The following is a 26737-nucleotide window of genomic DNA, read 5'->3' on the forward strand; positions in this document are numbered from 1 at the left end:
CGTAGCCACGCGATCCGGAATTATCCCGACAACGCTTTATCTGTAGAGAGGTAAAGGAAGGGGAGGAAGGCCTTCACAGGGGAGAGACTAGTTGACACTTCAGGACTGCATTGTCGTCGCGTCCAGGCGCAGGTCCTTTATCAGATCTGGATACAGCCTGGATCCGGCAGGCTGCGGGAAAACCTTGGGATAAACAGAGAGGCTAATATTAGAGTAGACGCCATTCTTCTTATGATGTAATGAGTACATCAGGATTTATGGGAAGTGTTCCCGGTCCCGGCTGATCTAATCTATGCAGCCTAACATTGAATTACAGAAAGTCTATAATGTGTTATGTGAATGCTAGGTCAAAGAAATGTGTTTTTAGAACTGACAGAGTGTGTCTGCTTCCCGGATAATGTTAGGAAGACTGTTCCAAAGTTTTGGTGCTAAATAGGAAAAGGATCTACCGCCAGCAGTCGATTTTGATATATTAGGTATTATTAACTGGCTGGAATTTTAAGATCGCAATAGACGTGAAGGACTATAATTCATTAAAGGGGTCGTGACATGAGAAACCAAATTTGCCTTGATCTTTTGGTATATAAGAGGTCTTTGTACCATTAAAACGTCCTGCAAGTTTCATAGCTCAAGACGTCCTCCCCATTATAAACGAAGCATTTATTTAATCAAGCTCTAAATACAGCTCGTTCTGGATCCATGGTATGAAGTGACGTCACGGTACGAAGTGACGTAGCAGTCGTTTGCATATGACCGCCTCCAGCGTAGACAACTACGCTACAAGCGCAAGATAACTGCGCCTCATTTCATCTTCACATGTGTTCAGTCGACGTGCAGCGAGTGGGTCTGTTTACAAGAAGATTGCGATGTCATGACACGCAGATGTGCTGTTCCTGGCTGTGGACAAACAACATGTTTGAATAATATACGCTGCTGAAAGATCCAGACGTCAGGGGAAGATGGATGCAGTTTATTTTTCGCGACGTCCCAGTCAAGGCAGTGTGTGTTTTAAGCGTGTGTTCTCCACATTTAAAGGATGAGTGACAGTTGAGAACAATCGCAGTATGATGCTGGCTTTGCCAGAAAACCTTTGTACAAGATAAGGCCGTGTGGACTATTCTGGGCTCAACGACGACGACGCAAACTGTAAGTAATGTAAGTTAGGCTATTTAAAACTTTAAACTTTTTTAAAACGTTAATTGCAGTTTAATTCATTATGAATAATCACCGTGTTTTTACTTAGTTTAGCCTACTTATATTTTTCATGACCGTCATATTTATGCCCCGTAGGCTATTAAAAGATGTAGGCTGTCAAACTGACAGAATAGTTTCACACTTTCTATGTGGACGGGCTGATGCATTCTGTGTTGTGTTGATGGTTCATTTCCTCTGATTCCGACTCAAACATCATTGCAATCGCCATCGCCTCGCACGCATCACCCGTTACTATGGTAATAGTAAACACAGCTCCGCAAAATCTGCACGTTTTGACAAGGGGGCGTTAACAATTGATGCATAGGGACTGACGTTAGCCAATCATAACAGTAAGCGTTAACACTGAACTCTTAAAGGGGAAACACCCCCAAAACAGACTGTTTGAATCAGAGCATGAGAAACAGGGTGGGAAAAGGTCATAAATCACTCAGTTTTAAACGTTTTTTGTCCAAAAAACTATAGTAATACTATAATTGCACCTAAGGGAACATAATAAAAGAAAAGAAAAAACAATGTCATGACCCCTTTAAGAGCTCGCTCAAGTACTGCGGAGCTAAACCATTTAGTGCTTTGTAAGTAATCAGACATTTTTTTAAAATGTATATGATGTTTAATAGGCAGCCAATGCAGTGTTGACAGAACCGGGCTAATATGCTCATACTTCCTGGTTCTGGTAAGAACTCGAGCTGCTGCGTTTTGAACTAGCTGTAGTTTGTTTATTAAGCGTGAACATTACAATAATCTAGCCTTGATGTCATGAACTCCCAAAGTAATTGTTCTGCATTTGTCAATGAGAGCATATGACGAAATTTAGATATTTTTAAGATGGAAAAATGCGATTTTAGAGATACTGGACACATGACTTTCAAATGAAATATTGGTATCAAAGAGCACACCCAGGTTCCTAAACGACGACGAAGACTTAACAGAGCAGCCATCAAGTGTTAGACAGTATTCTAGGTTATTACGTGAGAAAGTTTTTTGTCCAATAATTAGAATGTCTGTTTTTTCTGAATTTAGAAGTAGGAAATTACTAGTCATCCAATTTTTTATATCAGCTATGTATTCCGTTAATTTTGTGAATTGGTAAGTTTCGTCTGGGCATGAAGAAATATAGAGCTGAATATCATCAGCATAACAGTGGAAGCTAATTCCATCCATCCATCTTCTTCCGCTTATCCGGGACCGGGTTGCGGGGGCAGCAGTCTAAGCAGAGATGCCCAGACTTCCCTCTCCCTAGACACTTCCTCCAGCTCTACCGGGGGGACACCGAGGCGTTCCCAGGCCAGTCGGGAGACATAGTCTCTCCAGCATGTCCTAGGTCTTCCCCGGGGTCTCCTCCCAGTGGGACGCGCCCAGAACACCTTCCTGGGAAGGCGACCAGGAGGCATCTGGAACAGATGCCCGAGCCACCTCAGCTGACCCCTCTCGATGTGGAGGAGCAGCGGCTCTACTCTGAGCTCCTCCCGAGTGACCGAGCTTCTCACCCTATCTCTAAGGGATCGCCCAGCCACCCTGCAGAGAAAGCTCATTTCGGCCGCCTTTATCCGGGATCTTGTCCTTTCGGTCATGACCCAAGCTCATGACCATAGGTGTGAGTAGGAACGTAGACTGACCGGCAAACTCCCATTAACCCTCCAGCACCCTGTAGAGAGTATAGAGCTGGTCCAGTGTTCCACGGCCCGGACGAAAACCACACTGTTCCTCCTGAATCTGAGGTTCTACTATCGGCCGTATTCTCCTCTCCAGTACCCTGGCATAGACTTTCCCAGGGAGGCTGAGAAGTGTAATCCCCCTGTAGTTGGAGCACACCCTCCGGTCCCCCTTCTTAAAAAGAGGGAACACCACCCCGGTCTGCCAGTCCAAAGGCACTGTCCCTGACCGCCACGCGATGCTGCAGAGGCGTGTCAGCCAAGACAGCCCCACAACATCCAGAGACTTGAGGTACTCAGGGCGGATCTCATCCACTCCCGGTGCCTTGCCACCGAGGAGTTTCTTGACCAGTGGAATGGGACACTGCAGTTCAAAAAAGTTCATAATTTGCATGTGCTTTAATGCCTTGTCGGTTAAACATTTAATTCGCATGCTGTTGTTCCAAACCTGTATTAATTTCCTTCTAATATTTTTCTAATATTAATATTTTGAAGAATGTGGCTATCCAAACAGTAGCTGGTCCCCATTGACTTCCATAGGAGAAAATATACTATGGTAGTCACTGGGGTACATCAACTGTTTGGTTACCCACATTCTTCCAAATAACTTTTATTTTCAACAGAAAAAAGAAACTTATTCGAGTTTAAAACAACTTGAGAGAGTAAATTATGACAATTTGAATTTTTAGGAGAACTATCTCTTTTAATGTTAATAAAACAACAAAATGCAAAGAGAAAATCACTCACTGCTCTTGACTGATAACTTTAAATAATAGCTTTAATAAGTATCAATGTATAATTTAACTATACAGCTATCTTTTGTTTTATTTTCATTTGTTCATTTAATTACTTTCTTCAATGCTACTGTTAAATACACCTACTGTAGCTGAAGAAATAGAGCAGTTTATTTAATTTGTATATTAAGTTGTGTATGTGTAATGTGTATATTTGATCTTAATATTTAATAAAGAAAATAATGAGAAATATTTGTATCTTCGCCCTTGTCTGCAATTCTTTTTTATTTTTTTATTTTGTTACCTAAGGCTTTGTTTTTAAAATATAGACATTAGTTTGGCTCACTCAGGGCGGGTCTACGCTAAAACTGCCGTCAAACACCATGTAAAAGTGAATATTGCATAACAGGTGTCCTTTAAGTCACATGATCAATCTCACTATTTTTTAAACATGTGATTAGCCTAGTTCAGAGTCTGAAATATTAATTATTCCTCTCGCATCATGTCTGTTAGAAATGAAACTTGTTTGTTTTTAGCAGAACTACCAGAAAGCATCTGGAAGGAGAGGACAGAGAGAACGCCAGTGATCCAGAACCTGCAGAATGAAACATCATGATACTGAAGAACAAAGAGGTCGGTGTTTATTCTTGATTCCTCATTCATTCATCATGATGAAGAACATGCTGATGCTCACCAGATTTACATTGTTTCATGACCAAACTAGTGATTTATAACACAAATCATCTTCATGACATTAAAATAGATTGTACTCGTGCACAGCAGTTGTTGACCAGATTTGAAGGGATTAAAATGTCTATTGAAGACTGAATATTGACTTTGAGCTTCACTTTTCATGTCACATTTGTCTCTCATTTGAAATCTTAGTTGATTTAATGTTTATTTTAGATCTGATGGATGTGAACAAGAAAGGAATAACGGAAGCCAAAAAATCTGTCTTCTGCACTCAGTGTAAAAAAAAGAATTTCACTGGAGCCTCCGTTCTGAAATCGCTTCTGCCTTCTCAGTGTGAAGAAGAGCACCGGAAAAACACCGGAAAAAGCTTCCATGTTCAGGGAGCTGAAGAAGAGGCCGTAACACTTTCAACAGAGACATGAATCTGAAGTTAATTTTAACTTATTCATTGTTTGAGATTGTCTCTGTTCTATTCACTTTTAATTAAACTAATTATTTTATCAACAGCTTATTGTTATTGTCCAATTTTATTTGCATCAGGAATAATTTCACAATTTTCAGTTCTGAAAGCCAACTGTTATGTTTGCTTCTGTGGGGATTGTGGGGATATTTGGGGATATTTCATTTAATTAATCAGTCAACAATACTATTGATCAGCATTACCAAACGTGGACGTTTTCCACTAGAAACAAACATTGATGTATTATTTTAATTTAATACTGTGAAGCTGCTTTGATACAATCTGTATTGTGAAAAGCACTATATAAATAAACTTGACTTGACTTCTGGGGCTTCCCATCAAACACAGAACGTTCCCCTTACGTTAGTATTTAGTTCCTGTTTGGTTATTGTTTTGGGAAATAATAATGTTATAGAAATGTTCTTTTTTTCTTTTTCTTGCAACAATAAAATAACTAGTGTTGGGCATGAGTACTTGAGCACTCGTCCGTGACAGCGACGATGGATCATGAAAACGATGTTAGCCCTGACTTTAATATATATTTGTCTTGATATTTGTCTATTTTGCTGATTGGTTATTGCAGAATTTGGGGGTGTACCTGATATCTGATTGGTTATTGCAGCATCTGGGGCGGTACCTGATATCTGATTGGTTATTGCAGCATTTGGGGGTGGTACCTGATATCTGATTGGTTATTGCAGCATTTGGGGGCGGTACCTGAGATCTGATTGGTTATTGCAGCATTTGGGGCGGTGTCTGAGATCTGATTGGTTATTGCAGTATCTGGGGCGGTGTCTGATATCTGATTGGTTATTGCAGCATTTGGGGGCGGTACCTGAGATCTGATTGGTTATTGCAGCATTTGGGGCGGTGTCTGAGATCTGATTGGTTATTGCAGCATCTGGGGCGGTACCTGAGATCTGATTGGTTAGCGTTAGGCTGAACGCCTTCCAGACCGGCGAAATAAAGGGAAACTGGGTTTGAAAGGCAGTGATGCCTGGAATCACTTTGATCATGAAATACAGTTAAGTGCAAAATGTGCAGCGCCAATATTAATACACTATTGTAATCGATTAGAATGTTGTAAATGATCTGTGCTTTAGTTGCCCATGTATCAGTGCGCTGTTAGGGAATCCACAATGACAGTTATACATCAGACTAGAGTGGTCAAGTTCTTGTGTGTGCATTCGTGCCCTTTTGTGCAGATGTTAGTTGTAAGATTTGCTTTTATTTTGTCAATCTCATTAATCTCATATAGGAAGCGTTTGGTCAAGTATATACTCTTAACCCGAAGTAGTTGACTTTACTAGAAAATTGCGTGGAAACCGGTTCCACTAATCCATTTTAGTTTTTACACAGATATCACAGGGTGAAACTAAAGAGGTTAAGTTGTATTAACAGAATATTAAGTTGGTGCAGTAGACAAATCAAGTTTACATAGTCTTTATTGAAAATGATTAGTTCACATTCAAATTATTATTATTTTTTTAATATAAGTTTACTATTAGGAACCCAGCATGGTACCCAGCATGCATTGCAACATGAAGCTTTTAATTTGAGTGTCGACATTGCTGAGATTCATATGCTGATTGTTGATGTCTGTGTGTGACAAAATAACTTAGCGTTTCAAAACTTTTTCTGCATAATGTTTTTAAAATTGTTCAAATTTGAACAATTCTGTTGGATTTCCTGCTGTAAAATCTCAGGACTTTCATAATCAATCATATGGAAAGCCCCAGACAATAAGAGGTTAAACTCTAGATAAAATGAGGTGCTACTGACTTATAATCTCTATTAATGAAAACATCAATACGCAGCCACCGGATCACTTTACTCTTGGCTTTTTTTGCTATAACAATTGTGCCTTTTAAACACACAGGTAAAGCAGCCAGAGAAAAACTAATGTTCAAATGTCAAGGGCAAGAGCCCAACTAAAGCCAACACTGATCACAATCATGATGACTCCACACTAAACAATAAGTTTGCAAGGTGGCTGATGTTGATCAAGCATTCATCGAGAGAGTCACCGCTCGTATTTGCTCTGGAGAGCAGAACATGGCATAGGGGTCATCGTCTCCGTACTTGGGTCCACCAGATCCTCCGGAGGCGAACCCAGTTTGGCGAGTTTCACCACTTGCTCCAGGAGCTGCGCCTGGATGACGGCCGCTTTCAGTGGTACTTCCGCCTGTCCCGCGTCCAGTTTGAGGACCTGTTGTCCCACGTCGGGGCGAGGATCACCCTCCAGGACACTGGTCACTTCACCACATGACAGCAGCAAGCAGCCTCCTGAACAGACGCCAAAGTTCTGATTTTTCAGCTCGGGCATCAGATGCGTGAATGCACAAGAAGCACCAGATAAAATCACTCGCGCCAGACGCTCAATTTGCCTCGTCCGAGCGAACTGGCTGCGTAAATGATGCGAAATCGCGCCTCATTTTAATATTAATTTAAAACTAGTTAAAGCCACGGCCAACTCTACACTTTGAGCATGTGAAAAAATGTCTACAGACACTGCAATGGTTGTGATATGACGTCACACTCTGGGTAGAGTATGTGAAAACTGTACTCAAGTAAAAGTACTTTAGAAATATTTACTCAAAGTAAAAGTAAATTAATAATCTTAATAGTTACTTGAGTAAGAGTAAAAAGTATCCAATGAAAAAATAACTAAAGCAGCTAGTTAGGCTAATTAGGATCATATAGGCCTATGTATGTATGTATGTATGTATGTATGTATGCATGTGCAGTGGTATTTGATACACTGCTGATTTTGCAGGTTTTCCTACTTTCAAAGCACGTAGAAGTCTGTAATTTTTATCATAGGTACACTTCAACTGCGAGAGACGGAATCTAAAAAAATCCAGAAAATCACATTGTATGATTTTGAAATAATTAATTTGCATTTTAATGCATGATATAAGTATTTGATCACCTACCAACCAGTAAGAATTCCGGCTCTCACAGACCTGTTAGTTTTTCTTTAAGAAGCCCTCCTGTTCTCCACTCATTACCTGTATTAACCGCACCTGTTTGAACTTGTTACCTGTATAAAAGACACCTGTCCACACACTCAATCAAACAGACTCCAACCTCTCCACAATGGCCAAGACCAGAGAGCTGTGTAAGGACATCAGGGATAAAATTGTAGACCTGCACAAGGCTGGGATGGGCTACAGGACAATAGGCAAGCAGCTTGGTGAGAAGGCAACAACTGTTGGCGCAATTATTAAAAAATGGAAGAAGTTCAAGATGACAGTCAATCTCCCTCGGTCTGGGGCACCATGCAAGATTTCAAAAAACAATTCGACATTTGCTTGCAATGTTTTTCTTACAAAAACCTCATCATTTTGCAGGACAATTGTCTATTACAGTATACAACACAGATAGAAGAGTGTCAATAAATCTGTGGTGATATACAACACGCTTTAAGAAAAGTTTATTTTCATCACACTGTAAAGTGATCTAGAGGAAAAACTATTGAAAAGTTCAAATTCCAAAGATTTTACATATAAACTGGGTCAGTACTGTTAATTACAGTTAGTACCATGAGAAGTAGGGGTGCTGAGCGTGACCCCTGGCGTGGAGCCCATGAAGAAATATGGTTGGGGATAAAAGTTCACACAAACAAAACCAAAAACTGTGGTGTTTTGCCTATAGGCATACATATTACGTGTGTTTTTTTGTTTTTATGCTGTATTATAAAATACCTATATAATAACAAATAAATAAAATATATTTGGAAATCGCCCTTTAAAACGAAGGCTCGATTTGTGGTTCACAATTATTTGATTAAAAACAACAAAAACAATAAAACAAAGACAAAGTCACTTATATAAAAAACACTTTTTTATTTGTGTTTTTGTTAACAGAAGTTATCTTGCACCTTTAATTGCCTTCGCTATCATCCTGTCAATCATCTGTCTCATTCTCGCGACTTGCGGATATGATTACAGTTTCAGTAAAAATGTATTTCACCATCATCGGTACCCACCCTCAGCCGATTGGCATTACAGTATTTGCAATCACCATCCCGTGTTAAACCGGAGCGTCTAAAAGAAAAGTTCTGACCGCTGACTGAACACTGGTCAGTGAGCCTCTCCCGCTCGCCGCTGTCAAGCGCAGCTTCACCACACAGATTTAACTCCGCACAGCTAAATAAAACGGGCTGGTGGCAGACTAATAATTAATATTTCTGATGTCTGATTTCTGTGAAATGCATAAAGTTGCACAGAAGAAAGCCCAATAGGACCTGCCCTGTACAGTTTATGAATCTGTAGCCATTGTTGAACAGACCTGAGCCACAACTGATGACGTCACATGTTCAGACTTGCTTGACCAATCCGTGGAGGGAAGGGGCCGTCTCAGGTCCGCCCACATGTGGAAAACGAATTTTGAAGTCATTTATTCGTTTTTTGCCTGTGAACTAAAAAAAAAAAAAAAAAAAAAAATCAAGCCGAAATCTCGTTTTTTTTCGTTAAAAAAAAAAAAAAAAAAAACGAATAAAGGGGCCGTTTTCTCGTTTCTGCTTATTTCATTTCAAATTGGAAAACAAACTATCAAAACGTGCTCGGACCCTTTTTGGCTTGCCATAGCTGACGCGAGGCTGACGCGGAGCTCAAGCCTGCGGCGTGAAACCCGTTGGCTTCTCTTCCCCTTTAAGCATTCGCGGCGCGCTTGTGAAAGCAGAAGCATCTTTCACTCTCTCATGCATACGTCCTGTTTACGGTCTCTTTATCACTGTGTATATTTGTGTTAAAACGTTATTGATAAATACTTAATGACGTGTATCCGTGTAATTATCGAACTCTCGTTGAAACTGGCGCTTTTAATCGTGATGCGCCTATCTCTTCATTCGCGCGTGTGTTTGTCCATGCAGGAGTGAGAGAGCAGGACTTCCAGTGTGTTTTTGCTCATTTTGCCTCGTACTACTCTTCTTTAAAGGTATGTTTGCACACTTAATGGTTATAGAAGTTGTTTTAAGTTTCAATGTGATTGAATAGCAGTCTAAGATATAATATTTGTTTGACTAGCATCGGCTTAGGGTTGCCAACTTATGGAAAGGAAAATAAGGGACACTCTAAATATCTGTACTGTACCACACAGTGCATATCATTTTAGAATCTGCAGGTTAATATGTGTACAAAAGATGTATAAAAGGTTCTCAGACAAACACATTTGTGTCATTTCGTGGAAAAATCTACCAAATTTCAGAAACTTTCCCGGCTCAAATTTTTGATTTTGTTAAGAAAAATATTCTGAAGAAAGACTAACGTAAATGAAGAAAGCCAAAATATTAGGCTATATGTGATGGATGTATATTTACTGAGGAATTACAGTTTTGTAAAATGGGTCAAAATGACCATTTTTACCTGAGATTTGGAGTCGGAGGGGGTTTAAAATGACTTTTACTTTTACACAGAGATTGTTAGGTCTATTTAACTTAATCGGTTGACTTTAGCCATCTTTGTTTTATTATAGCTACTGTATGCCAACGGTGACATTTTAAAAACGGGGAAAAGCACTACTTTTGTTTTTTTTTCTGCCCAAAGTTCGCATGCCTGCAACTCATATTACAAATATTTTAATATCCTTTTAGATTTCAATTCTTAACAAACTTTTCTTTTGGTTTCTTATATTTTCTGTCCGAATATGGTTAATTTTAAGTCCCAATATATAGGGATGCTAATGTGGCTCCATGAGTAAAGTTTTCAATGATCGCACATTTTCTGAAGAACAAATCATGTTGAAACTAGAAATGTATCTTGGTGAACTTTACCCATTTTCAATATATAGCTAGCTACACCAATGGATATTACTGTATCATCAACCACAGTTTAAAACAATAAACATACGTTTTTTTGTTTGTTTTGTTTTTGTTTGTTTGTTTTTTTTTTGTCAGGAAGGCATAGATGGCATAAAATGTAAAAGCACAATAATTGAACGTCCTTGAAATTACAATCAAAAAAAGAAAAGAAAAAAAAAAGCATTTAAACAATGGCACTTACAATTTTGAACTAGGCCTAAATGTTTTTGCAACCATGTTAATAAATATAAATAAATAAATGAAAAGTGCATACTCTCCAGATAAAGAGAACTTAGATGATTAGTATGGGCTGCTTTTGGTGCTTAAGCCTTCCGTGAACGACTATGTTTGTAAAATCAAACAAAGATTTGTCACAAAGAAATGATTGTCAATTTAGAGCGTGTGCCTGAAAATACGGGACAAACTGAATTCTGTATGGCTGGCTTTCATACGGGACGATTCCGTATTATACTAGTTAGGCTACCATATGGTTCAATCTTATTTATTGTCATGGCATGATTGTACCAAAAAGACTTTACATTATAAAATATTTACACATTTTCTTGATGTGTTTACATGAGGGTGTGTTGCAAATATGCTTAGTATTTTTTTATTTGCATTAACCGTTATATTATTTTGTGAAACACTGTTATGTATTTTGTTGCCTACAAATGTGCAATTATGTACGGTACATTATTCATGCCTTTTAGCATTCACGCTTTGTGTTTTTGCTAATTTTGCCTCATACTACTCCTCTTTAAAAGAGAATAAATTCCATCACTCATCCCATCCGTGCGTGATCAAGCTTCTTTCCTGAGGATCTGCTTGCTATCTGATACAGTAGCATGAACACGACGGCTTACAAAACTATCAGATTAAATACGAAATATGACATTTATTCATTGTCAAATCAAGTCACCTTCATGTATAGCGCTTTTAACAATATCGATTGTTTCAAAGCAGCTTTTCTGTGACAATAGGAGGCTAAGTTTTCTCCCTCAGCGCTGGGTTTGGCATTGTTCATTCAATCTATCAGTAAATCTAACAGTAGCCTATGTTTATTTCTGTTTATGCTTTTTGCAAGAACTGTTGTTCTTACCATCATGTATATTTGGAAGAATTTACATTATTATATTCTGATGTCCATGAGCATAAAAACAAACTCAGTAACTTGTATATTTTTGATTTTGGCAGATCAACTCCTACCACAGCAATCACATCTTCAGTGAAGCTCCTCCCACTGCAATCACATCATCAGTGAAGCTCCTCCCACTGTAATCCATCATCAGTGAAGCTCCTCCCACTCCAATTCATCATCAGTGAAGCTCCTCCCACTGCAATCACATCATCAGTGAGGCTCCTCCCACTGCAATTCAGAATGAAACACACTGAAGATCCTGAAGAACAAAGAGGTTGGTGTTTATTCTTCATTTATTCATGATGCTGAAGAACATTCATGTTAGAGACATTCAAGCACTTCATCACATTTAGATAAACAGTTCAACTATGAAATGGTACAGAATGTTCTGGGTTTTTTTTTAAACAAATGGTCAGTAAAGGCAGGTTCTCTTTCATAGGTTCACTCAACGCTGCGTAGCTTAAGACGCAGTGGGAACGCCCTCTGGGTGTGCCGATTGTCTGAAGCCCTTATAGAATCACGCCAATTTATTGGCTGATGGCGCGGGCGCCGCCCGAACACTTTTATGTCGTCACATTATATATGCGCGTGCCATCTGCTCCTCAGATTTCTCTGCCTTCACAAAGCGGTCATTTTAAGCCCTTCGGTCTCGGTTTTCTGGCCCAAATATTGGATTTAGCATCAACATTCTTCATCTTGTTTGGGGTGTTGAGGGAGGTCCACCTGAGAGTAGCACTTCGCTTCATTTGCACCTCCAACTCGACGTCAACGCAGAAAGGGTCATAATAAGACATCTGTAACTAAGGATGCAGCCAACGAACTATCTTGGTTAATAAGTAATATAACCATCTAAAAGTGTTCTGCTGAATAAAGAGGTTGTTGTTCATCTCTGCATCTCTCAGACCACATGAGAGTGCAGTGACAAGAGTCATTATCCACAAACACAAAGGAACTGTTGTATCTTCAGCTGCTTGCTAGAGAACAAGCCGCTGGCTAGACATAGTGATGCTTGCACAGAAATAGCAGGACTACACTTGCTAGAAACAGCAGTCATACACGTGATATTGAAACAGCAGTCATGCTCTTGATATTAACTATGATGAAGACGGCTGGATTTAGACTATAAAAGAAGAGACCTGGACAGGACTCTTGGCTCATCCTTGCCATCTCCAGTCCGATACGCCAACAGTTATCAGATGCAAGAAGCTTTAAGCCTAGCTAGTATCTCTCTGTTAGTTAGTACTCATTTTATAATCTGTAACAAGTATTCTTTTCATTTGATTCTTTTAATAAATATTGTTAAACATTTATTATAATCATCTGTCTGGACCTTGGATTCTTGGGTATGTGTCACATTCTTCTATCTGGATCAGGAAGATCTTAACTGGAGGAAACGACAAGAGGGTGAGCATTCTTTTGATATAAGAATAATCACTATGAGATTTGATTGATTAATAAAGCCTAGCCAAAGAGGCAGCTTACGACAGGGTTATTGTTGTATAGCGAACACGGTTGAAGAGTACCTTTATTATTTTATTTTATTTTATTTTATTTTCCTTTATTTTTCCAGGAAGGAAAAATATTCCATATATTTTTCCATATAAAACATTCTAGACAATCAAAGCACAACATTCATCATAAATCAATGAATTAAGTAAAACAGCAACATGATTCATTCATTTTAGACTGCAGTACATTTTTAAATATATTCAAAGGAGGAATTGTTTCTAGTGGAACAATAGCTTGAAATTCATTCCACAGCCATGGAGCATAGTAAGAGAGAGATGATTTTCCATGCTCTGAATGGTGTATCCTAGGTACTACTAATTTAATCCCATTAGATGATCTGGTGCTATAGTTCTTTCTACATAAACATAGAAGACTAGTAATGTAATTTGGAAGCATACCCATCAATGTCTTTACAATAAATACTAACATATGTGATTTCCTTCTTTGATATAAAGAGGACGAACCCAAATAGTTGTATAGCAAACAATGATGAGTACGTGAACAAGAATTTGTTATAAAACGCAGTGCAGCATGATAAACACCATCCAGTCTTTTCAAGAAATATGTAGAAGCATGATGTAAACAACATCACCATAGTCTAAAATAGGTTAAAAAAAAAGTACTCTGTATAATTATGACCGCCGCTAGCGTAGCTAGCGAAAGCGGTCATATAGGGATTTTCAAATTTTTTTTTTCTTTTTTTTTTCGTCACCTTACCGAATTTTTCGTCAACGATACCAGGGACACCGAAGCACCGGGGAACATGAAATTTGGTGGGCATGTAGCCCCACTAGACTTCTACGGAAAAATTTTGTTTGGTCCCCGGGGGCCACTCCCCCCCCGCGCTGGGCCCCCCCAAAACCAAAAAAATGCAGTTTTTCCTAAATAACTACCTGAACCGTGGCACCGAGGATGAAGACATTTTTATGGTATGTTGGTCTACTAGACTTTTACGGAAAAATTTCGTTTGGTCCCCGGGGGCCACTTCCCCCCCCGCGCTGGGGCCCCCGTAAATTTTTCGTCAACGATACCAGGGACACTGAAACACCGGGGAACATGAAATTTGGTGGGCATGTAGCCCCACTAGACTTCTACGGAAAAATTTCGTTTGGTCCCCGGGGGCCACTCCCCCCCCGCGCTGGGCCCCCCCAAAACCAAAAAAATGCAGTTTTTCCTAAATAACTACCTGAACCGTGGCACCGAGGATGAAGACATTTTTATGGTATGTTGCTCTTAAGGGCCCACAGCAACCTAGCCCATAATCACTCTTTTGTGATTTGCGCCCCTCCCATAAAAAATGAAAATGCAATATTATTCTGCTTTAATCGCCCCTATCTTCAGTGGAGATGTTCAGAACTGCACTATATTTCATGTGTATGATAAACTTGACATCCTCTGGGGGTATCCTCTGCTAAGTTTTGTAGAATTTCATCCATGGGGGGGTATAAAATAAATTCATTTATGTGCACATTTAGTGACTGTACACTCATCGGCCTGTAGATGGTGCTGTTGAGCGAAGGGTTGCTGGTTTAGGATGATACTGTCACACACACACATGCAGGAATACAAACAAACGCAAGCATGCACACACACTGACATCCACACGCACAGACACACACCCATACACACACATACAAATCCACATGCACAGACACACACACACAAACACACACACACACACACACACACACACACACACACACACACACACACACACACACACACACACAGACAGACGCACATACTATTACTTTTTTTAGGTATATACATAAACACGCAATACAGCCAAATTACTCCACGTCATTTATTTTTGTGGAAAGCCAGTGCAGGCCTGAGCGGCGGTCATATTTTGTACCGCGATGCGGTACATCTAGTTCTCTTTCTAGCTGTAAAGGAAAAACATTTTTTTTCCCGAAAAAGAAAACCCAATCTTGGTTTAAGCCTTTTCACCAAGTAATTAATATGAACATCAAAGGCTAACTTCTCATCAAGCCATATTCCTAAATATTTATAAGTTGGTACTCTTTCTATATGCAAGTCCTCAATAGTCAGAATATTGAGGACAGTGGGCATAGAACGGCTGCGTGTAAAAATAATATACTTAGTTTTATTTACATTTAAAACTAATTTCAGTTTTAGCAAAGAAAGCTGAAAAGTATAAAAATAATCTTTTTTTCTAAACTTTTGCTAAAACAGGTAATTTAGAAATAGGACGATAATTATTCAAATCGGAAGGATCGCCTCCTTTTAATAATGGCATAACCATAGCCGATTTTCAAGATGGCGGAATTACATTAGTGGATAGACTCAGATTAAAAATCGATGCAATAGGTTTGGCAGACACTTTAAAAAAAATTGGTTCAATTTTGTCAGACCCGCCTGATTTCTTACAGTCTAAATTTAAGAGTAGTTTATGAACTTGGGACGGCAATACAGGGGCAAAGGAAAATAAATCTGATTCACGATTAGTCAACTCATCAGTTACCTGTTCATCAATGACCAATGAATTGTCTGTTATCGAACTAGCTGAAATAAAATGACTATTAAACGTATTAACAATATCAACCTTGTCTGTAATTAATCTTTGGTTCAGTTTTAAAGCTTTTGGAAAATTAGTAGATGTATTTAATCCTATAAGAGATTTCGTTAATTTCCAAAATTTAGAAAAATCATTCATATGATCATTAATCAGATTTAAATAATACTGACTCTTTGAACTTTTTATCAATTTTGTACACTTATTTTGTAATAATCTATATTGAGACCGAATAGCGCAGACGCGTGGTTTCATTTACCTCACACACACAGACGCACGAGTGACGCTCGCGCTGTTTTCAGTCTCTGCTGCCTCACGATAATGATGACATGATGAAATTCATCTCCAGAGCCACTCTGAGAGTCACTTCATGAGCATTTTACCATTTCATTTGAGAAAAAATATATCATATCATACACACACAGAAACTAAAAGGTCTTCACAGCAACCCGTCAAAATAAAAGTTCGGTTTAACGAAGAAATTGACAGAAATAATTATATTAGGCTACAGTACAGTATATTTAGCTATGTCTCCATGTATTAAAAATACTACTACTACTACTTCTAATAATAATAATAATAATAATGTGTGCATTTCAAGGTTGCTTATGTTTCACTTGATTTAAAATTTCACTTGAGTAAAATTTACGTTTAAACAGCATGTAGCCTTCAGTGCTTATATTTATAATTTACTTATGATTACCGTCATAAATATATCAAAATATAAGTCTTTGAATTGAATTTAATATTTTTTTTAAATAGTTAAATAAAATAGAAAAATGGTTCCAACAGATTTTGCTGTGGTACCGAAATTGATACGGAGAACCGTAAAATTGTAATGGTATCAGTACCGACTACTGGAATTTTGGTATCCCTACACCGCACGCGCTATAGATCGGTCTATGGCGGGTGCGGTTGCTGCCACCTATGGCTCAATCTCACAGAGATCCGCGACAAAGAGAAGGTTTTCCTCCTGGACGCCCCAGTTTCTCAGTCTGGACTGTTTGGGGAGGCGGTCAACACTGTGGTTGACAAGTTTCGGGCCGCAAAATCCCAGTCGGCTGCCTTCAGGCAGTTTATGCCCAGGAGGGTTAGGCAGTCATCGAACCCCTCCCCGTCTCAACCCAGAAAGCGTCCTTCTCATAGGACGGAGTTCACGGCTAGGAGGAGTGAATCGGCTCATCCCCCACCAGCTACGGTTTGGGGAGCCCATGGTCGCCCTTTTTCCCCGCCAGCAACCTCATAGGCGTTTTGAGCTGAAGCGGTCTAACAAACTTTCCGCTTCAGCTTCCTCGAATCGTTCCTGACCCTCAGATCAGATAAAGAAGAGCTTCCCCCAATTTACGAGGTTGGGACAGACCGCGCAAGCGTTTCTGCCCACCTCTCACTTGCTCTCCTTCTCCAACCCTGCCACTTTCGCCGCCCAGCGTGATTCGAAGTGCAGTTCCTAATCAAACTTGTTCAAATCGTCAGGCGTAGATGGAAGAAGACGCATTAAGTTTTCTCCCCTCGCTTCCCGACGCGTTTGATAACTACCGCTCGCATCCTCTGAGGCACGTTCTGTTTTCCTCAGGAGCAGACAGACCCTGTAATACCAATCCAGGCAGTGGTACCTCCCACTACGTGTCAGGACGCCAAGTGCTCTCCTTCATGTTTGACCATGCCACCCTACAGGAGTCAGTGTGACACCTTAACACAGGTATGTCCTCTGCATTGCAACACTCCACTTCAGTTCTGTCCCAACCCCCCTTGCTTCAACGGGGTTTTTCCAACTGTAGTCGACAGCACCTCAGAGGCTTCTGTACTGCAGCAGGAGATTTCGTCCCTTCTCCTCAAGGAAGCGATAGAAGAGGTTCCTGAAGAAGGGTGGCGGTCTGCGACCTATACTAGACCCCCGTTGTCTGAATTTCTCCCTTTACAAAGGGAAATTCAAGATGTTGACGCTGAAAGCTATCATATCTTAAATTTGGGTGGGGGACTGGTTCGTGACAGTAGACCTGAACAATGCATATTTCCATATTCAGGTCGTACGGCGACACAGGAGGTTCCTCAGACTCGCCTTTGGAGAAAAGGCAAACCAGTACAGGGTCCTTCCTTTTGGTCTCGCTCTAGCGCCGAGAACGTTCACAAGGTGTATGGATGCTGCTCTGGCCCCGTTCCGGCTCCAGGGCATCCGTATACTTTATATTTAGCCCACTCCAGGGAATTAGTGACTCACCACAGGGACATTGTCCTTCGTCACATTCAGTCTCTCGGCTTGAGGAAATGCCACAGACAGACATACACAGAGAATAGTATTCTTACCCCAGCTCAACGGACAGTTTTCTTAGGGGTGTGCCTGGATTCCGTTCTGATGCAGGCCCATTTGGCTCCTGCCCGGATTTCAAGTCTTGTGACATGTTTGGCCCGCTTCACGCTCGGCCATCGTGTTTCTGTGGGCACTTGCCGCAGGCTTCTGGGGTTCATGGCTGCAGCCTCCCCTGTGCTACCCTAAGGGTTGCTCCACATGATACCTTTTCTGTGGTGGATGAAGGTCTCAGGGGCCTGGTCCACAGGACCAGCTCTTCACCTATTGAAGGTGTCACAGTTGCTTCCATGCCCTTTCAATATGGCAGGACCCCCTCTTCCTTTGGAAAGGGGTCCGCATGGGCGCAGTTTTCCGTCACCAAATGATTACGATGGATGCCTCTCTGACCGGCTGGAGCGCGGTTTTCGAGGGCAGGCCAGCATGTGGGGTCTGGACTGGGTAGACTCTCTTGGCACAGAAACAGCTTGGAGCTGAGAGCTGTTTCCCTGGCTCTTCTTCACTTTCTCCCTTTTCTCAAAGGGCACCATGTCATTGTCAGAACAGACAATATGGCGGTAGTGTCCCATGTTAACCGGCAGGGGGTTCAAGGTCACGCACCCTGGACAGGATCTACTATCCCAGCTTCAGGGCAGGATATGGCATCCTCGCCCCGACATTTGGAAGCTATGCGTATGGCCCATTGGAGGCCACTAGCTTTGAGCTTTGGTCTTCCCGCTGACGTCTAGGAGACCATTGTAAGTGGGAGACCCCTTTCCACGAGAAGGTTGTATTCTTCCAAGTGGAGGGTTTTTGAGTCATGGTGTTCAGCACACGCTAGGGGACTGGGTCTGTGCCCAGTGGGTTCAGTGCTGGAATTCCTACAGGAGAAGTTTGCTTCTGGAACGGCCGCTACCACTCTGAGAGTATACGTTGCTGCTATTGCAGCTCATAGAGAGTCGGATGAGATCCCCCTGGGTAAACTGAGGTTAGTCTTGGCATTTAAGCGTAGGGTTAGGCACCTGAAACCAGCATGCTCCCCTGGAATTCCCTCTTAGGACCTGTCAGTCGTCTTGGAGGGCTTAACTGAGGCTCCCTTTGAGCCTTTGGAGTCAGCTAAGAAGCGGATTCTGACTCTCAAGGTTACTCTTTTGTTAGCTTTGACTTTGTTTAAGCGGGTGGGGGATTTGCAAGCTCTTTCTGTTAGCGAGACATGTATAGACTTCGCCCATGGTCTGGTCAGGGTGACTTTAAGACCAAGACCAGGATATGTGCCCAAAGTATTGTCCACAGCATTTCGCTCTCAGGTTATTAACCTTCACTCTTTCCATCCTCCCCCTCTTGTTTCTGAGGAAGACAGGAAACTTAATTGCATCTTAAGCTACGCAGCGTTGAGTGAACCTGTGAAACAAAACGTCTCTGGTTACTGATGTAACCTATGTTCTCTGAATAAGGAACTAGGCGCTGTGTTCGCTGCCAATTCTATAAAGGCTTCAGACAATCGGCAGACCCAGAGGGCGTTCCCACTGCGTTTTAAGCAATTTGTAACAATGTTACCAGAATTTGTGCATATTTTTACAAACATGTATAACAAATCCAGGGACTCCAGATGAAAATTAGTCTGTACGGCTAATTTTGGCTCATTTACATTTGGACATTGTCCTTATGTTCATTAATGTGCATTGTCCCTTTTAAATAAACAAACAAACAAACAAACAAATAATAATCATTCCAAAATGTAAAATTGTACAATCTACTCTGCTTTACTGTAAACATTTGTGTTCTTTCTCGCAGTGAAATTCACGTGATCTTGTGTTTCTTGTGTCCCACTTTCACATGCATGTAAAGTAAACGGAAGGAGAAGTTCATTGTGAACGGCCCTTAATTAAAACATTTTAGTAGTTTTTAACATAATTAAATATCAAAAAGTAGATGTCAAAATATAACAATATTGTGTAGTTCTCACTACAGAAACATAGGATTTTACTTCATAAAATTAGATAACGTATGTTATCAGCTATTGCGGACATTGACCGTGAGTTGGCTGGGACGGACATGCAGAAAAATTTCCTCTTCCACAAATGCGCTTAATAAAGCCTGAACCTCGTCATCGGTCCAGCAGCCGTTTTTTTTTATTAAATTCCATATTTGCAGACAGACAAGTCTTATTGCATGAAGCCAGGAACCGCAATATATTTTTAAAAATGGCGGTTAAAACAGAATGCTGTGTGGAGTCATCCAATCAAAATGCAGTGTGAACACAACCAATCAGCATGTTCAGTGCACAAGTCCCACCCCCGAACGTTTCTGAACTTTGAAAAAGTACTACCTCGCCAGCAGGGACTTTCTGAGGGAGAAATATTTACCCGGAACTTCATTTAGACCCTGGTTCCTGCGGTGTAAACACACCGAGTACCACCATAAAGTGCCTAGTTCCTGGGGAATGTTCCTGCGGTGGAAGTGACATAAGCAATTTGATCAATCTAAACTCAAATTTATTAAAAAAAATAAAAAATAAAAATAACATGGTATTCAAATAATATAAATAATATTTAAACAATTAGATTTCAAAAAGTAGGTGTCACGGGGGGGCGCTGTTGAGCGAAACATGGAGTAAGACGTGTTTTTCAGAGCTCCTGCAGAGTCTGTAAATATTTAATCCTACAACAGCATTTTAAGGCCGAAAGTCGCTGCAAAAATATTAAACAACAAGAAAGAAAAGTGTGAAGATATGGAAGGGCGGAGAGGGAATATTCGCATCACGGGAGTTCCCGAGCAACCTGGTTCGAGTTCACCTGCAGCGGTCTCCAAACATCTGAAAGAGATGCTGGAAATGGACAGAGATGTGAAGATTGACCGTTCGCATCGCAGTCTCGCCCCAAGGAAACCAGGAGACAAACCTCACACCATCATTGCAAAGTTACATTACGATGGAGATTGCATGGAGATCTTACGAAAAGCCAGAGAACGCGCTCCGCTCAACCATAATGGGAATCAAATCACTATCTTTCCTGACTACACAGCCAGCGTTGTTAAGGCAAGAGCGGCCTTCAGTGATGTCAGGAGAGCTCTCCGGGGACGACAAGGCGTGCGGTATGGCCAGCTTTTCCCGGCCAGACTCCGAATTTCACATGATGGAGAAGAAAAAGAATTCCGGAATGCGTCTGAGGCGATGGACTATGTGAAGAGGAAAATTATTTCAGAGACCCAACCTGATGTTTGACATGCTGACCTAAATTCGTGAAAAGGATTACAGCGCGATAAGTATCAGACACAATATTCATGCTAACAAGTAAATTTACACAATTTTGTTCAGCTGACCATGACTATTATTTCTAAAGTAAATATTTTATGAACGTCCTAATGGCCAAGCAATCCGCACAGTTCTGTTGCTAGTATTTACAATGCTGTTGTAATAACACTTTTGATTGAGATTTGTTGGTTCTGTGGGAGCCTGTGTGATGGTATATTCACGGCCCCTTTGTTAATTTTTGATTTTATGCACAGGTAATTGCTGGCACATAAAGAAATTGTATTATTTCGTACTGAGATAAGTTAGGTTTGTGGCTGCCTGTTCTTCCCGTGCGGCTCGGGGCTAGGCCCCTAAAATACCTAGACTCATCTATGTCTTGTACTTCTAAGAACACTTTCTATAGTTCTATCTTTGCAGGTCTCATTGTTTCCCCGAGATCTGTCACTGTTAAAAAAAGTGATGGAAAAATGCCTCCATTTATATATTATCCAACATGTTGGTTTTAAAAGGTATAACACCTCTGTATTGTATGGCCCCAGTTTTTTTTCTTTTTCCTGTTTTTTTCTTCTTTCTCTTCTGTTTTTTTTTTTTTTTTTTTTGGATGGTACACCGCACTACAGATTTGCCCTTATTTTCTGCATATATTTATATATACATAATTAATAATGGGATCCATAAAGGTTATAAGCTATAATGTTAAGGGCCTTCATACCCCTATGAAGAGAAAAATTATTTTGCGTCAGCTAAAACAAACTAACTGTCAAATTGCTTTCTTGCAAGAAACAAATCTCTCTGACGCAGAACATGAGAAATTAAAGAGGTCATGGCCAGATAAAGTGTACTTTTCCTCTCATCCATCAGGGAGAAAGAAAGGAGTGTCTATCCTAATACATAGACAGGTGAATTTCACCTTAGAAAAGACTCATTAGGACCCAGAGGGAAGATTCATATTAGTAAATGGCTCCATAGATGGCATTAATGTTTCTCTTATGAACGTGTATGCACCAAATGAGGATAGGCCTGCTTTTATTAAAAAAGTTTTCAATGTAATTACACAGTATAGCACTGGAATAGTATTAATGGGAGGAGATTTCAATTGTATTATGTCACAACATTTGGATAGACAACCCAGCTCGACTACCTCATTCTCCCGATGTTAAAATACCAGTCTTCTGAATTTGGACTTGTAGATGTGTGGAGAAGTAAATTTCCGAATTGTAGAGATTTTACATTTTACTCTTATAGGCATGCATCTTATTCTAGGATAGATTATTTTTTCACTCCCAAAGAAGAGCTATACAGAATAGTAGATATGAAGATATTACCAATGACAATTTCGGACCATTCACCTGTAGAACTAATATGGAGCATAGGACATAGACAAACTTCCAAACAATGGAGATTAAATGCCTCGCTCCTTAATGATAAAGAATTTATTTCCTTTGTCACAAAAGAACTTAAATTATATCTAAGTTTAAATGACTCTACAGAGGTATCACCACTCATAGTATGGGATTGTGCAAAAGCACATCTCAGAGGTCGGATTATTTCATTCGCAAGTGCCAAGAAAAGAGAGAGAGTAGCTAAACAACAAGAATTAGGACACACTATTAAAAATTTAGAGAAACAACATAAACAAACTTCAAACCCACAACTACTAAATGAAATAAAAGATGCGCGAAGAGAATACAATAGCTTAATCGCTGATAAGATTGATGGCAATCTAAGATTTATTAACCAAAGATATTATGAACATGGTAATAGAGCTAGCAGATTGTTAGCAATTAGACTAAAAAAGCAAAGATCTTCAAACATTGTACAAAAAATAAAATCTAGTCGCTCTATCAATCCCCTTACTAAGCCTAATGAAATTGCAGAATCCTTTGCAGATTTCTACAAATCACTCTACAAAAATTCTGATACTTGCTCTGACGATAATATTCTGGCACCGTTCCTAAATAACATAAAATTGAATGAGTTAACAGAGACAATGGCAAAGGATCTGGATGAACCTATTAAAGAAAGTGAAATAATTGAGACAATCTCTACGTTAAAGAATAATAAAAGCCCAGGACCCGACGGATATATAAATGAATTCTATAAAAACTTTAAAGAACTAGTTTCTCCGTTGTTATTAAGAGCATATCATTATGCGCTGCAATCTGGTACAGTGGCGCCCTCGTGAAGCGATGCAACCATTGTCGTAATTCACAAAGAAGGCAAAGATCCTGCCGAATGTCAGTCATATCGGTATAATTACATATACGATGTAATTATACGATATCATATAATTAGTCAAATTATACATCCAGACCAAACCGGATTTATCCCAGAGAGATATTATGGAGATAATCTTCGTAGAGCGTTAAATATTATGAGTTATACAAAGTCTACAGGTGCAAAGGCAGTATTCTTATCACTTGATGCTCATAAGGCATTTGATCGGGTATCTTGGCAGTATCTGATCCAAACTCTTAAACGGTTTAAATTTGGCCCCAATTTCATAAAGTGGGTTCAAACACTCTACACAAATCCACTCGCCTCAGTGAGAGTTAACGGCTGTAGATCTGGACGCTTTACTCTAGAACGTGGATGCAGACAGGGATGTCCACTGTCGCCCTTGCTGTTTGCTATCAGCATCGAACCCCTTGCTCAACTCATCCGGGACGACAGTGCAATTAAGGGAATTGTAATTGGAGGAGAGGAACATAAGTTGTCGTTATACACCGATGATGTCCTACTTTTCCTAACAGAACCTGAGACAACAATTCCATATTTAAAAAAGCTAATTCTCAAGTATGGGTACTACTCTGGATCCAGAATCCAGAATCGGTCTGTCTTCGCCGGCCAAAGGTGGTCAGCGCAGACCACAACGATCTGCCCAGGTCTGTCGGTCCTGGGCGAGCCTCATCCAATTGTGTCCCAGATCTTGTCGTAGCGAGTCGCGCCATCGTGTTGCAGGGCGTCCGCGTGGCCGCTTGATATCGATCGGCAACCAGACGGTGACTTCGCGCGTCCATCTTTCGTCCGTCCGCCGCATCAGGTGCCCGGCCCAGCGCTTCTTGGCCTTGTTGGCCAGGTCCACCGCGTCGTCCACCCTGGTCATGGCCCGCAACTGCTCGTTGCGGACGTGGTCGGTCTGTTGGACCCCGATCATGCGGCGCTCGATTGCGCGTTCAGTCACGGCCAGCTTTAGCCGGTCGGCCGCCGTCATTGTCCAGGTCTCGGCCCCATAGAGCATGGCCGGCAGGACGGTGCTGTTGAATAGGGCAGCCCTGATGTCCGGGTCAATGGCTCTGTTGTTGGCCGTCTCGGCAATTGAGCCGAAGCTGACCCAGGCTGCTCGGCGTCATCGTGCCAGTTCTCGGCCAATCTTATGGTCGGTGGTCAGCTCCTGGCCCAAGTAGATATAGCTATCTACTTGCTGGAGCTGATGCTGGTCGACATGGAGGGTGGTGTCGGCCACCTGATCGTTGCGCATCCACTTAGTTTTGGCCAGATTGATTTTGAGGCCGAACCGGGCACCAGCCTGGTTGAGCTGGTCAAGCCGCTGCTGTACATCGACCGCCGAACAGCCTATCAGCACGATGTCATCGGCAAAACGCAGGTGATTGAGCCAGCGGCCGTTGATCTTGATGCCGACCTCGTCCCAGTTGAGCTGCCGGAAAATTTGCTCGAGACAGGCGGTGAAAAGCTTGGGCGAGATGGTGTCTCCCTGCTTGACCCCGCGGCCGACCTTGATATTAAGCGGCCGGTCGAACAGGGTGATGGTGGTAGCGCAGTTGCTATTCAGCTCCTGCAGCAGGGCCACGTACTCGTCACCGATGCCTTGTTGTTGGAGGGCGAGCAACACGGCGTTAATCTCGACCGAGTCGAAGGCCTTCTCATAGTCGACGAAAGCCAGGACCAGCGGCATCTTGTACTCCCTGGTCCGCTCGAGCAGCTGGTTCAGCACCTGCAAATGGTCCATGGTGCTAAAGCCAGATCTAAATCCGGCCTGCTCGACGGGTTGTTGTTCGTCTAGCTGCTTGGCCAACCGGTTGAGGAGCACCTTAGTGAAGATCTTGTACACGGCCGACAACAATGTGATCGGCCGGTAGTTGCTGAGCAGCTCGCGGTCGCCCTTCTTGAACAGCAGTACTGTCTTGGCCGTCTTCCACTGTTTGGGGATTTGACATTGTGCCATGTAGCGGCTGAATCGGGCCGCCATGGCCATCCAAAGTGAGTGGCCGCCAGCTTTGAGTAGCTCGATCTCAACGCCGTCCAGGCCAGGCGCCCGGTCTGCCTGTGCCTGTTCGACTGCATGTCGGACCTCACTTTCCAGTACTGGCAAAAAGGACGGCAGCTGGTCGAGCTGAAGGTTAGGTGGGGGGATGGGGACCTTGCTGGCGAATAAGTCACTGTAGAAGCGCCTGCACTCGGCCTCAATACCGGACCGAGTCCTGATCGTCCGCCCGTCTACAGTCTTCAGTGCTGGTATTTGGCCGCGCTGCTGTTGCATTGCCCGCCTACACTTTTTCAGGCTCTTGCGGTCCTCGGCTGTTACCAGCAGGCGCCTCTGTCTATATTGATCGAGGTCGGTCTTGAGCTGCTGCCGGATCTGCTTGCACAGCAGGCCGTACTCGACGTGTGTGGGTCCGTCAGCGCGCATCTGCCGCCGCCTCTGCATCAGGGCCTTGGTGGCGTCCGAAATTCGGCTGGCCCGGCTGTTGGTCGGCACTGCGGCTGCATCGCGGCTTGACTTGAGCAGGCCAATGAAATGGTCGTAGTCCTGGTCGATGTCCGTTTCAAGCTGGGCCCAGTTAGTGTGGTCAATCAGAGTGTGGAAAACGGCCGGATCAGTGGTGACCGGCTGCTTTGCCCGGTTGCTGGCTGCCAGTGCACGCTTTTCGGTCCTGCCGTTGATGACCAGCTTGGCCCTTACCGGCCGATGGTCGCTGCCCGTGTCAAAGAACTTGCGGCCGATGACAGCGACGTCCTGCAGGATGCGGCGGTGGCTGCAGAGGACATAGTCGATCTCGTTGGTTGTCTCTCCATTGGGGGACATCCATGTCCATCGGCGACCAGGGCGCTTTTTGAATAGACTGTTGCCGATGAACAGCCGGTTATAAAGTGAATATGGATAAAACTGAGGCCATAGATGTTAATGGACAAATTTCAAAACAAACCCAAATTAAAAGCGGGTTCAAATGGCCCAAGAGTGGGTTTAAATACTTGGGCATCTTTATTCCCTCCTCTTTGGACCAGTTATACGATACAAACTATAAAAAAGTGATTACAAATATTAGTGAAGATTTAAATCGTTGGACACCTCTCCCTCTCTCTCTGATTGGCCGTGTTGAATCCATTCGTATGAATGTCCTGCCGAGATTACTCTATCTGTTTCAGATGTTACCCGTAGAAGTGCCAAAATCTGTCTTTGATTTGCTTAATAAAATAATTTCTACATTTATTTGGCAA

General features: G+C 41.7%; 1 protein-coding gene across 5 annotated transcripts in view; it reads left to right on the forward strand.

Annotated features, from left to right (window-relative positions):
- Window positions 1–26737, forward strand: part of LOC309479845 (uncharacterized protein) — a 103041-nt gene that overhangs the window by 35349 nt on the left and 40955 nt on the right. For 3 of the 5 annotated variants that reach the window (XR_014199450.1, XR_014199451.1, XR_014199453.1), the window contains exons 4-5: window positions 4138–4234; window positions 4508–5063. The exons of 1 other annotated variant lie outside the window; for it this stretch is intronic. The gene's annotated coding sequence lies outside the window, so the exon portion shown is untranslated. Of the gene's footprint in view, window positions 1–4137; window positions 4235–4507; window positions 5064–26737 lie in introns of those variants that run through there. One more of the 5 variants, XR_014199452.1, reaches the window with a different exon arrangement.

Source organism: Leuciscus leuciscus (genome assembly GCF_965113295.1).
Source record: "Leuciscus leuciscus genome assembly, chromosome: 1".
Lineage (NCBI taxonomy): Eukaryota > Metazoa > Chordata > Actinopteri > Cypriniformes > Leuciscidae > Leuciscus > Leuciscus leuciscus.